Genomic DNA, 12,500 nt, shown 5'->3' on the forward strand with positions numbered 1-12,500 from the left:
TCGGAAAAAATTTCTTTCGTCAGGCAAAAGAACCAGAGTTCTCCGCGGCCATCCACTCCAACCTTGTCCGACTTTGAGGCACCAGGCTCGGCCACCCTCCGAGCCTTTTCCTTCCCTCTCCTGTTATGGTGCCTCCCTATTAACCTCTAGGTGGTTGCGCTCGTGACATCAAAAAGACCACTTTTTGAGGAGCAGTCACACTCGGAAAAAATTTCTTTCGTCAGGCAAAAGAACCAGAGTTCTCCGCGGCCATCCACTCCAACCTTGTCCGACTTTGAGGCACCAGGCTCGGCCACCCTCCGAGCCTTTTCCTTCCCTCTCCTGTTATGGTGCCTCCCTATTAACCTCTAGGTGGTTGCGCTCGTGACATCAAAAAGACCACTTTTTGAAGAGCAGTCACACTCGGAAAAAATTTCTTTCGTCAGGCAAAAGAACCAGAGTTCTCCGCGGCCATCCACTCCAACCTTGTCCGACTTTGAGGCACCAGGCTCGGCCACCCTCCGAGCCTTTTCCTTCCCTCTCCTGTTATGGTGCCTCCCTATTAACCTCTAGGTGGTTGCGCTCGTGACATCAAAAAGACCACTTTTTGAGGAGCAGTCACACTCGGAAAAAATTTCTTTCGTCAGGCAAAAGAACCAGAGTTCTCCGCGGCCATCCACTCCAACCTTGTCCGACTTTGAGGCACCAGGCTCGGCCACCCTCCGAGCCTTTTCCTTCCCTCTCCTGTTATGGTGCCTCCCTATTAACCTCTAGGTGGTTGCGCTCGTGACATCAAAAAGACCACTTTTTGCAGAGCAGTCACACTCGGAAAAAATTTCTTTCGTCAGGCAAAAGAACCAGAGTTCTCCGCGGCCATCCACTCCAACCTTGTCCGATTTTGAGGCACCAGGCTCGGCCACCCTCCGAGCCTTTTCACTCCCTCTCCTGTTATGGTGCCTCCCTATTAACCTCTAGGTGGTTGCGCTCGTGACATCAAAAAGACCACTTTTTGAGGAGCAGTCACACTCGGAAAAAATTTCTTTCGTCAGGCAAAAGAACCAGAGTTCTCCGCGGCCATCCACTCCAACCTTGTCCGACTTTGAGGCACCAGGCTCGGCCACCCTCCGAGCCTTTTCACTCCCTCTCCTGTTATGGTGCCTCCCTATTAACCTCTAGGTGGTTGCGCTCGTGACATCAAAAAGACCACTTTTTGCAGAGCAGTCACACTCGGAAAAAATTTCTTTCGTCAGGCAAAAGAACCAGAGTTTTCAGCGGTCATCCACTCCAACCTTGTCCGATTTTGAGGCACCAGGCTCGGCCACCCTCCGAGCCTTTTCACTCCCTCTCCTGTTATGGTGCCTCCCTATTAACCTCTAGGTGGTTGCGCTCGTGACATCAAAAAGACCACTTTTTGCAGAGCAGTCACACTCGGAAAAAATTTCTTTCGTCAGGCAAAAGAACCAGAGTTCTCAGCGGTCATCCACTCCAACCTTGTCCGACTTTGAGGCACCAGGCTCGGCCACCCTCCGAGCCTTTTCACTCCCTCTCCTGTTATGGTGCCTCCCTATTAACCTCTAGGTGGTTGCGCTCGTGACATCAAAAAGACCACTTTTTGCAGAGCAGTCACACTCGGAAAAAATTTCTTTCGTCTGGCAAAAGAACCAGAGTTTTCAGCGGTCATCCACTCCAACCTTGTCCGATTTTGAGGCACCAGGCTCGGCCACCGTCCGAGCCTTTTCACTCCCTCTCCTGTTATGGTGCCTCCCTATTAACCTCTAGGTGGTTGCGCTCGTGACATCAAAAAGACCACTTTTTGCAGAGCAGTCACACTCGGAAAAAATTTCTTTCGTCTGGCAAAAGAACCAGAGTGTTCAGCGGTCATCCACTCCAACCTTGTCCGATTTTGAGGCACCAGGCTCGGCCACCCTCCGAGCCTTTTCACTCCCTCTCCTGTTATGGTGCCTCCCTATTAACCTCTAGGTGGTTGCGCTCGTGACATCAAAAAGACCACTTTTTTCAGAGCAGTCACACTCGGGAAAAATTTCTTTCGTCTGGCAAAAGAACCAGAGTTTTCAGCGGTCATCCACTCCAACCTTGTCCGATTTTGAGGCACCAGGCTCGGCCACCCTCCGAGCCTTTTCACTCCCTCTCCTGTTATGGTGCCTCCCTATTAACCTCTAGGTGGTTGCGCTCGTGACATCAAAAATACCACTTTTTGCAGAGCAGTCACACTCGGAAAAAATTTCTTTCGTCTGGCAAAAGAACCAGAGTTTTCAGCGGTCATCCACTCCAACCTTGTCCGATTTTGAGGCACCAGGCTCGGCCACCCTCCGAGCCTTTTCACTCCCTCTCCTGTTATGGTGCCTCCCTATTAACCTCTAGGTGGTTGCGCTCGTGACATCAAAAAGACCACTTTTTGCAGAGCAGTCACACTCGGGAAAAATTTCTTTCGTCTGGCAAAAGAACCAGAGTTTTCAGCGGTCATCCACTCCAACCTTGTCCGATTTTGAGGCACCAGGCTCGGCCACCGTCCGAGCCTTTTCACTCCCTCTCCTGTTATGGTGCCTCCCTATTAACCTCTAGGTGGTTGCGCTCGTGACATCAAAAAGACCACTTTTTTCAGAGCAGTCACACTCGGGAAAAATTTCTTTCGTCTGGCAAAAGAACCAGAGTTATCAGCGGTCATCCACTCCAACCTTGTCCGACGTTGAGGCACCGATGTCGGCCAAGTTCTGAGCGTTCCACCGCCGAATGCCACTGGTCCTCAACACAGCGGACTTCCAATCCAACCTTGTCCGACTTTGAGGCACCGAAGTCGGCCTCAGCCCGAGCCTTCCCCCGCCGACCTCACTGGAGCCCGCCATCCAGGGACCGGCGGAGGTCGCCCGCATGACCGCGGCAAAGTGTCTCAAAGTCGGGCACGACCGCTCGAGTCACCCGCCAACCCGGTCCGGGGCACCTCCAGGGACCGGCGGAGGTCGCCCGCATGACCGCGGCAAAGTGTCTCAAAGTCGGGCATGACCGCTCGAGTCACCCGCCAACCCGGTCCGGGGCACCTCCAGGGACCGGCGGAGGACGCCCGCATGACCGCGACAAAGTGTCTCAAAGTCGGGCACGACCGCTCGAGTCACCCGCCAACCCGGTCCGGGGCACCTCCAGGGACCGGCGGAGGACGCCCGCATGACCGCGACAAAGTGTCTCAAAGTCGGGCACGACCGCTCGAGTCACCCGCCAACCCGGTCCGGGGCACCTCCAGGGACCGGCGGAGGACGCCCGCATGACCGCGACAAAGTGTCTCAAAGTCGGGCACGACCGCTCGAGTCACCCGCCAACCCGGTCCGGGGCACCTCCAGGGACCGGCGGAGGACGCCCGCATGACCGCGACAAAGTGTCTCAAAGTCGGGCAGGACCGCTCGAGTCACCCGCCAACCCGGTCCGGGGCACCTCCAGGGACCGGCGGAGGACGCCCGCATGACCGCGACAAAGTGTCTCAAAGTCGGGCACGACCGCTCGAGTCACCCGCCAACCCGGTCCGGGGCACCTCCAGGGACCGGCGGAGGACGCCCGCATGACCGCGACAAAGTGTCTCAAAGTCGGTCATGACCGTTCGAGTCACCCGCCAACCCGGTCCGGGGCACCTCCAGGGACCGGCGGAGGAGGCCCGCATGACCGCGACAAAGTGTCTCAAAGTCGGGCACAACCGCTCGAGTCACCCGCCAACCCGGTCCGGGGCACCTCCAGGGACCGGCGGAGGACGCCCGCATGACCGCGACAAAGTGTCTCAAAGTCGGGCACGACCGCTCGAGTCACCCGCCAACCCGGTCCGGGGCACCTCCAGGGACCGGCGGAGGACGCCCGCATGACCGCGACAAAGTGTCTCAAAGTCGGGCATGACCGCTCGAGTCACCCGCCAACCCGGTCCGGGGCACCTCCAGGGACCGGCGGAGGACGCCCGCATGACCGCGACAAAGTGTCTCAAAGTCGGGCATGACTGCTCGAGTCACCCGCCAACCCGGTCCGGGGCACCTCCAGGGACCGGCGGAGGACGCCCGCATGACCGCGACAAAGTGTCTCAAAGTCGGGCACGACCGCTCGAGTCACCCGCCAACCCGGTCCGGGGCACCTCCAGGGACCGGCGGAGGACGCCCGCATGACCGCGACAAAGTGTCTCAAAGTCGGGCACGACCGCTCGAGTCACCCGCCAACCCGGTCCGGGGCACCTCCAGGGACCGGCGGAGGTCGCCCGCATGACCGCGACAAAGTGTCTCAAAGTCGGGCATGACCGCTCGAGTCACCCGCCAACCCGGTCCGGGGCACCTCCGGGGACCGGCGGAGGACGCCCGCATGACCGCGACAAAGGGTCTCAAAGTCGGGCAGGACCGCTCGAGTCACCCGCCAACCCGGTCCGGGGCACCTCCGGGGAGCAGTGGAGGTCGCTCGCATGACCGCGACAAAGTGTCTCAAAGTCGGGCATGACCGCTCGAGTCGCCCGCCATCCCGGTCCGGAGCTCAACACTTTGTCGTTTTTTCCACTCCCTCCCCATTAACCTCTAGGTGGTTGCGCTCGTGACATCAAAAAGACCACTTTTTGCAGAGCAGTCACACTCGGAAAAAATTCGTTTCGTCTGGCAAAAGAACCAGAGTTCTCAGCGGGCTTCCAGTCCAACCTTGTCCGATTTTGAGGCACCAGGCTCGGCCACAGTCCGAGCCCATTCACTCCCTCCCCTGTTGTACTCGCTCCCTATTAACCTCTAGGTGGTTGCGCTCGTGACATCAAAAAGACCACTTTTTGAGGAGCAGTCACACTTAGGAAAAATCCGTTTGCGCTCACACCATCCCTCCCCATTAACCTCTAGGTGGTTGCGCTCGTGACATCAAAAAGACCACTTTTTGAGGAGCAGTCACACTTAGGAAAAATCCGTTTGCGCTCACACCATCCCTCCCCATTAACCTCTAGGTGGTTGCGCTCGTGACATCAAAAAGACCACTTTTTGAGGAGCAGTCAGACACCGAGGTTTTCTGGATTTATGTCCGTTTTCCTGGTTCTCTGACTCGGGCACCTTGTGACCGACATCCCCCCCTTCCCTGGTTCTATTTTGCCGATACTTTGGTGAGTTTTCTACCCGCAAACCAAGCCCCCCAAGCCCGCCGCCTGGTGGGGGAGCATGCCGCCTGGCCCGGTTCTATTTTAGGTCACTTTGGTGAGTTTTCTACCCGCAAACCAAGCCCCCCAAGCCCGCCGCCTGGTGGGGGAAGAGGCCCCCTGGTCCCGGTTCTATTTTAGGACACTTTGGTGAGTTTTCTACCCGCAAACCAAGCCCCCCAAGCCCGCCGCCTGGTGGGGGAAGATGCCCCCTGGTCCCGGTTCTATTTTAGGACACTTTGGTGAGTTTTCTACCCGCAAACCAAGCCCCCCAAGCCCGCCGCCTGGTGGGGGAAGATGCCCCCTGGTCCCGGTTCTATTTTAGGACACTTTGGTGAGTTTTCTACCCGCAAACCAAGCCCCCCAAGCCCGCCGCCTGGTGGGGGAACATGCCCCCTGGTCCCGGTTCTATTTTAGGACACTTTGGTGAGTTTTCTACCCGCAAACCAAGCCCCCCAAGCCCGCCGCCTGGTGGGGGAACATGCCGCCTAGCCCGGTTCTATTTTAGGTCACTTTGGTGAGTTTTCTACCCGCAAACCAAGCCCCCCAAGCCCGCCGCCTGGTGGGGGAAGAGGCCCCCTGGTCCCGGTTCTATTTTAGGACACTTTGGTGAGTTTTCTACCCGCAAACCAAGCCCCCCAAGCCCGCCGCCTGGTGGGGGAACATGCCCCCTGGTCCTGGTTCTATTTTAGGACACTTTGGTGAGTTTTCTACCCGCAAACCAAGCCCCCCAAGCCCGCCGCCTGGTGGGGGAGCATGCCCCCTGGTCCCGGTTCTATTTTAGGACACTTTGGTGAGTTTTCTACCCGGAAACCAAGCCCCCCAAGCCCGCCACCTGGTGGGGGAAGAGGCCCCCTGGTCCCGGTTCTATTTTAGGACACTTTGGTGAGTTTTCTACCCACACTGCAGGTCCCCAAATGCCGCCATCTGGTGGGGGAACATGCCGCCTGCACCGGTTCTATTTTAAGTCACTTTGGTGAGTTTTCTGCCCACACTACGGGTCCCCAAATGCCGCCATCTGGTGGGGGAACATGCCGCCTGCACCGGTTCTATTTTAAGTCACTTTGGTGCGTTTTCTGCCCACACTACGGCTCCCCAAATGCCGCCATCTGGTGGGGGAACATGCCGCCTGCACCGGTTCTATTTTAAGTCACTTTGGTGAGTTTTCTGCCCACACTACGGGTCCCCAAATGCCGCCATCTGGTGGGGGAACATGCCGCCTGCACCGGTTCTATTTTAAGTCACTTTGGTGAGTTTTCTGCCCACACTACGGCTCCCCAAATGCCGCCATCTGGTGGGGGAACATGCCGCCTGCACCGGTTCTATTTTAAGTCACTTTGGTGAGTTTTCTGCCCACACTACGGCTCCCCAAATGCCGCCATCTGGTGGGGGAACATGCCGCCTGCACCGGTTCTATTTTAAGTCACTTTGGTGAGTTTTCTACCCACACTACGGGTCCCCAAATGCCGCCATCTGGTGGGGGAACATGCCGCCTGCACCGGTTCTATTTTAAGTCACTTTGGTGAGTTTTCTACCCACACTACGGGTCCCCAAATGCCGCCATCTGGTGGGGGAACATGCCGCCTGCACCGGTTCTATTTTAAGTCACTTTGGTGAGTTTTCTGCCCACACTACGGGTCCCCAAATGCCGCCATCTGGTGGGGGAACATGCCGCCTGCACCGGTTCTATTTTAAGTCACTTTGGTGAGTTTTCTGCCCACACTACGGGTCCCCAAATGCCGCCACCTGGTGGGGGAACTGCCGCCTAGTCCCGGTTCTATTTTAGGTCACTTTTCTCACTTTCTGACCCACAAATAATGCCCCAAATGCCGCCGCCTGGTGGGGGGAACTGCCGCCTAGTCCCGGTTCTATTTTAGGTCACTTTTCTCACTTTCTGACCCACAAATAATGCCCCAAATGCCGCCGCCTGGTGGGGGGAACTGCCGCCTAGTCCCGGTTCTATTTTAGGTCACTTTTCTCACTTTCTGACCCACAAATAATGCCCCAAATGCCGCCGCCTGGTGGGGGGAACTGCCGCCTAGTCCCGGTTCTATTTTAGGTCACTTTTCTCACTTTCTGACCCACAAATAATGCCCCAAATGCCGCCGCCTGGTGGGGGGAACTGCCGCCTAGTCCCGGTTCTATTTTAGGTCACTTTTCTCACTTTCTGACCCACAAATAATGCCCCAAATGCCGCCGCCTGGTGGGGGGAACTGCCGCCTAGTCCCGGTTCTATTTTAGGTCACTTTTCTCACTTTCTGACCCACAAATAATGCCCCAAATGCCGCCGCCTGGTGGGGGGAACTGCCGCCTAGTCCCGGTTCTATTTTAGGTCACTTTTCTCACTTTCTGACCCACAAATAATGCCCCAAATGCCGCCGCCTGGTGGGGGGAACTGCCGCCTAGTCCCGGTTCTATTTTAGGTCACTTTTCTCACTTTCTGACCCACAAATAATGCCCCAAATGCCGCCGCCTGGTGGGGGGAACTGCCGCCTAGTCCCGGTTCTATTTTAGGTCACTTTTCTCACTTTCTGACCCACAAATAATGCCCCAAATGCCGCCGCCTGGTGGGGGGAACTGCCGCCTAGTCCCGGTTCTATTTTAGGTCACTTTTCTCACTTTCTGACCCACAAATAATGCCCCAAATGCCGCCGCCTGGTGGGGGGAACTGCCGCCTAGTCCCGGTTCTATTTTAGGTCACTTTTCTCACTTTCTGACCCACAAATAATGCCCCAAATGCCGCCGCCTGGTGGGGGGAACTGCCGCCTAGTCCCGGTTCTATTTTAGGTCACTTTTCTCACTTTCTTACCCACAAATAATGCCCCAAATGCCGCCGCCTGGTGGGGGGAACTGCCGCCTAGTCCCGGTTCTATTTTAGGTCACTTTTCTCACTTTTCTACCCACAAATAATGGCAAAAAAAAATGCTTACAGCACCCAGTATTCCCAGGCGGTCTCCCATCCAAGTACTAACTGGGCCCGACCCTGCTTGGCTTCCGAGATCAGACGAGATCGGGCTCATTCAGGGTGGTGTGGCCGTAAGCGAGGGAAGCGCTTGTGAAATGCCCCAAAGTGTTGAAAATGTTCCCCAGGCCCCTGGTTCCCCATCCCCGCAGGAGGAGGCTCCCCAGGCCCCCTGGTTCCCCATCCCCGCAGGAGGAGGCTCCCCAGGCCCCCTGGTGCAGGAGGAGGCTCCCCAGGCCCCTGGTTCCCCATCCCCGCAGGAGGAGGCTCCCCAGGCCCCCTGGTTCCCCATCCCCGCAGGAGGAGGCTCCCCAGGCCCCATGGTTCCCCATCACCGCAGGAGGAGGCTCCCCAGGCCCCCTGGTTCCCCATCCCCGCAGGAGGAGGCTCCCCAGGCCCCCTGGTGCAGGAGGAGGCTCCCCAGGCCCCCTGGTTCCCCATCCCCGCAGGAGGAGGCTCCCCAGGCCCCCTGGTTCTCCATGCCCGCAGGAGGAGGCTCCCCAGGCCCCTGGTTCCCCATCCCCGCAGGAGGAGGCTCCCCAGGCCCCCTGGTTCTCCATGCCCGCAGGAGGAGGCTCCCCAGGCCCCCTGGTTCTCCATCCCCGCAGGAGGAGGCTCCCCAGGCCCCCTGGTTCTCCATCCCCGCAGGAGGAGGCTCCCCAGGCCCCCATGTTCTCCATGCCCGCAGGAGGAGGCTCCCCAGGCCCCTTGGTTCTCCATCCCCGCAGGAGTAGGCTCCCCAGGCGCCCTGGTTCTCCATCCCCGCAGGAGGAGGCTCCCCAGGCCCCCTGGTTCTCCATCCCCGCAGGAGGAGGCTCCCCAGGCCCCATGGTTCCCCATCACCGCAGGAGGAGGCTCCCCAGGCCCCCTGGTTCCCCATCCCCGCAGGAGGAGGCTCCCCAGGCCCCCTGGTTCTCCATCCCCGCAGGAGGAGGCTCCCCAGGCCCCCATGTTCTCCATGCCCGCAGGAGGAGGCTCCCCAGGCCCCTTGGTTCTCCATCCCCGCAGGAGGAGGCTCCCCAGGCCCCTGGTTCTCCATCCCCGCAGGAGGAGGCTCCCCAGGCGCCCTGGTTCTCCATCCCCGCAGGAGGAGGCTCCCCAGGCCCCCTGGTTCTCCATGCCCGCAGGAGGAGGCTCCCCAGGCCCCCTGGTTCTCCATCCCCGCAGGAGGAGGCTCCCCAGGCCCCCTGGTTCCCCATCCCCGCAGGAGGAGGCTCCCCAGGCCCCCTGGTTCTCCATGCCCGCAGGAGGAGGCTCCCCAGGCCCCCTGGTTCTCCATCCCCGCAGGAGGAGGCTCCCCAGGCCCCCATGTTCTCCATGCCCGCAGGAGGAGGCTCCCCAGGCCCCTTGGTTCTCCATCCCCGCAGGAGGAGGCTCCCCAGGCCCCTGGTTCCCCATCCCCGCAGGAGGAGGCTCCCCAGGCCCCCTGGTTCTCCATGCCCGCAGGAGGAGGCTCCCCAGGCCCCCTGGTTCTCCATGCCCGCAGGAGGAGGCTCCCCAGGCCCCCTGGTTCTCCATCCCCGCAGGAGGAGGCTCCCCAGGCCCCTGGTTCTCCATGCCCGCAGGAGGAGGCTCCCCAGGCCCCCTGGTTCTCCATGACCGCAGGAGGAGGCTCCCCAGGCCCCCTGGTTCTCCATCCCCGCAGGAGGAGGCTCCCCAGGCCCCCTGGTTCCCCATCCCCGCAGGAGGAGGCTCCCCAGGCCCCCTGGTTCCCCATCCCCGCAGGAGGAGGCTCCCCAGGCGCCCTGGTTCTCCATCCCCGCAGGAGGAGGCTCCCCAGGCCCCCTGGTTCTCCATGCCCGCAGGAGGAGGCTCCCCAGGCCCCCTGGTTCTCCATCCCCGCAGGAGGAGGCTCCCCAGGCCCCCTGGTTCCCCATCCCCGCAGGAGGAGGCTCCCCAGGCCCCCTGGTTCTCCATCCCCGCAGGAGGAGGCTCCCCAGGCCCCCATGTTCTCCATGCCCGCAGGAGGAGGCTCCCCAGGCCCCTTGGTTCCCCATCCCCGCAGGAGGAGGCTCCCCAGGCCCCTGGTTCTCCATCCCCGCAGGAGGAGGCTCCCCAGGCGCCCTGGTTCTCCATCCCCGCAGGAGGAGGCTCCCCAGGCCCCCTGGTTCTCCATGCCCGCAGGAGGAGGCTCCCCAGGCCCCCTGGTTCTCCATCCCCGCAGGAGGAGGCTCCCCAGGCCCCCTGGTTCCCCATCCCCGCAGGAGGAGGCTCCCCAGGCCCCCTGGTTCTCCATGCCCGCAGGAGGAGGCTCCCCAGGCCCCCTGGTTCTCCATCCCCGCAGGAGGAGGCTCCCCAGGCCCCCATGTTCTCCATGCCCGCAGGAGGAGGCTCCCCAGGCCCCTTGGTTCTCCATCCCCGCAGGAGGAGGCTCCCCAGGCCCCTGGTTCCCCATCCCCGCAGGAGGAGGCTCCCCAGGCCCCCTGGTTCTCCATGCCCGCAGGAGGAGGCTCCCCAGGCCCCCTGGTTCTCCATGCCCGCAGGAGGAGGCTCCCCAGGCCCCCTGGTTCTCCATCCCCGCAGGAGGAGGCTCCCCAGGCCCCTGGTTCTCCATGCCCGCAGGAGGAGGCTCCCCAGGCCCCCTGGTTCTCCATGACCGCAGGAGGAGGCTCCCCAGGCCCCCTGGTTCTCCATCCCCGCAGGAGGAGGCTCCCCAGGCCCCCTGGTTCCCCATCCCCGCAGGAGGAGGCTCCCCAGGCCCCCTGGTTCCCCATCCCCGCAGGAGGAGGCTCCCCAGGCGCCCTGGTTCTCCATCCCCGCAGGAGGAGGCTCCCCAGGCCCCCTGGTTCTCCATGCCCGCAGGAGGAGGCTCCCCAGGCCCCCTGGTTCTCCATCCCCGCAGGAGGAGGCTCCCCAGGCCCCCTGGTTCCCCATCCCCGCAGGAGGAGGCTCCCCAGGCCCCCTGGTTCTCCATGCCCGCAGGAGGAGGCTCCCCAGGCCCCCTGGTTCTCCATCCCCGCAGGAGGAGGCTCCCCAGGCCCCCATGTTCTCCATGCCCGCAGGAGGAGGCTCCCCAGGCCCCTTGGTTCTCCATCCCCGCAGGAGGAGGCTCCCCAGGCGCCCTGGTTCTCCATCCCCGCAGGAGGAGGCTCCCCAGGCCCCCTGGTTCTCCATGCCCGCAGGAGGAGGCTCCCCAGGCCCCCTGGTTCTCCATCCCCGCAGGAGGAGGCTCCCCAGGCCCCCTGGTTCCCCATCCCCGCAGGAGGAGGCTCCCCAGGCCCCCTGGTTCTCCATGCCCGCAGGAGGAGGCTCCCCAGGCCCCCTGGTTCTCCATCCCCGCAGGAGGAGGCTCCCCAGGCCCCCATGTTCTCCATGCCCGCAGGAGGAGGCTCCCCAGGCCCCTTGGTTCTCCATCCCCGCAGGAGGAGGCTCCCCAGGCCCCTGGTTCCCCATCCCCGCAGGAGGAGGCTCCCCAGGCCCCCTGGTTCTCCATGCCCGCAGGAGGAGGCTCCCCAGGCCCCCTGGTTCTCCATGCCCGCAGGAGGAGGCTCCCCAGGCCCCCTGGTTCTCCATCCCCGCAGGAGGAGGCTCCCCAGGCCCCTGGTTCTCCATGCCCGCAGGAGGAGGCTCCCCAGGCCCCCTGGTTCTCCATGACCGCAGGAGGAGGCTCCCCAGGCCCCCTGGTTCTCCATCCCCGCAGGAGGAGGCTCCCCAGGCCCCCTGGTTCCCCATCCCCGCAGGAGGAGGCTCCCCAGGCCCCCTGGTTCCCCATCCCCGCAGGAGGAGGCTCCCCAGGCGCCCTGGTTCTCCATCCCCGCAGGAGGAGGCTCCCCAGGCCCCCTGGTTCTCCATGCCCGCAGGAGGAGGCTCCCCAGGCCCCCTGGTTCTCCATCCCCGCAGGAGGAGGCTCCCCAGGCCCCCTGGTTCCCCATCCCCGCAGGAGGAGGCTCCCCAGGCCCCCTGGTTCTCCATGCCCGCAGGAGGAGGCTCCCCAGGCCCCCTGGTTCTCCATCCCCGCAGGAGGAGGCTCCCCAGGCCCCCATGTTCTCCATGCCCGCAGGAGGAGGCTCCCCAGGCCCCTTGGTTCTCCATCCCCGCAGGAGGAGGCTCCCCAGGCCCCTGGTTCCCCATCCCCGCAGGAGGAGGCTCCCCAGGCCCCCTGGTTCTCCATGCCCGCAGGAGGAGGCTCCCCAGGCCCCCTGGTTCTCCATGCCCGCAGGAGGAGGCTCCCCAGGCCCCCTGGTTCTCCATCCCCGCAGGAGGAGGCTCCCCAGGCCCCTGGTTCTCCATGCCCGCAGGAGGAGGCTCCCCAGGCCCCCTGGTTCTCCATGACCGCAGGAGGAGGCTCCCCAGGCCCCCTGGTTCTCCATCCCCGCAGGAGGAGGCTCCCCAGGCCCCCTGGTTCCCCATCCCCGCAGGAGGAGGCTCCCCAGGCCCCCTGGTTCCCCATCCCCGCAGGAGGAGGCTCCCCAGGCC

At 62.2% G+C, this 12,500-nt stretch overlaps 1 non-coding gene across 1 annotated transcript; it reads right to left on the reverse strand.

The window, feature by feature from the left end:
* Positions 1 to 8,045: 8,045 nt before the first annotated feature.
* On the reverse strand, positions 8,046 to 8,164 carry LOC148058704 (5S ribosomal RNA). Its single transcript, XR_015709611.1, has one exon. It is a non-coding gene; the product is annotated as a 5S ribosomal RNA (ribosomal RNA).
* Between the last annotated feature and the right edge of the window lie 4,336 nt (positions 8,165 to 12,500).

The sequence above is a fragment of the Callionymus lyra genome, unplaced genomic scaffold, assembly GCF_982586985.1.
Source record: "Callionymus lyra unplaced genomic scaffold, fCalLyr1.hap1.1 HAP1_SCAFFOLD_48, whole genome shotgun sequence".
In the NCBI taxonomy this organism is placed as follows: domain Eukaryota; kingdom Metazoa; phylum Chordata; class Actinopteri; order Syngnathiformes; family Callionymidae; genus Callionymus; species Callionymus lyra.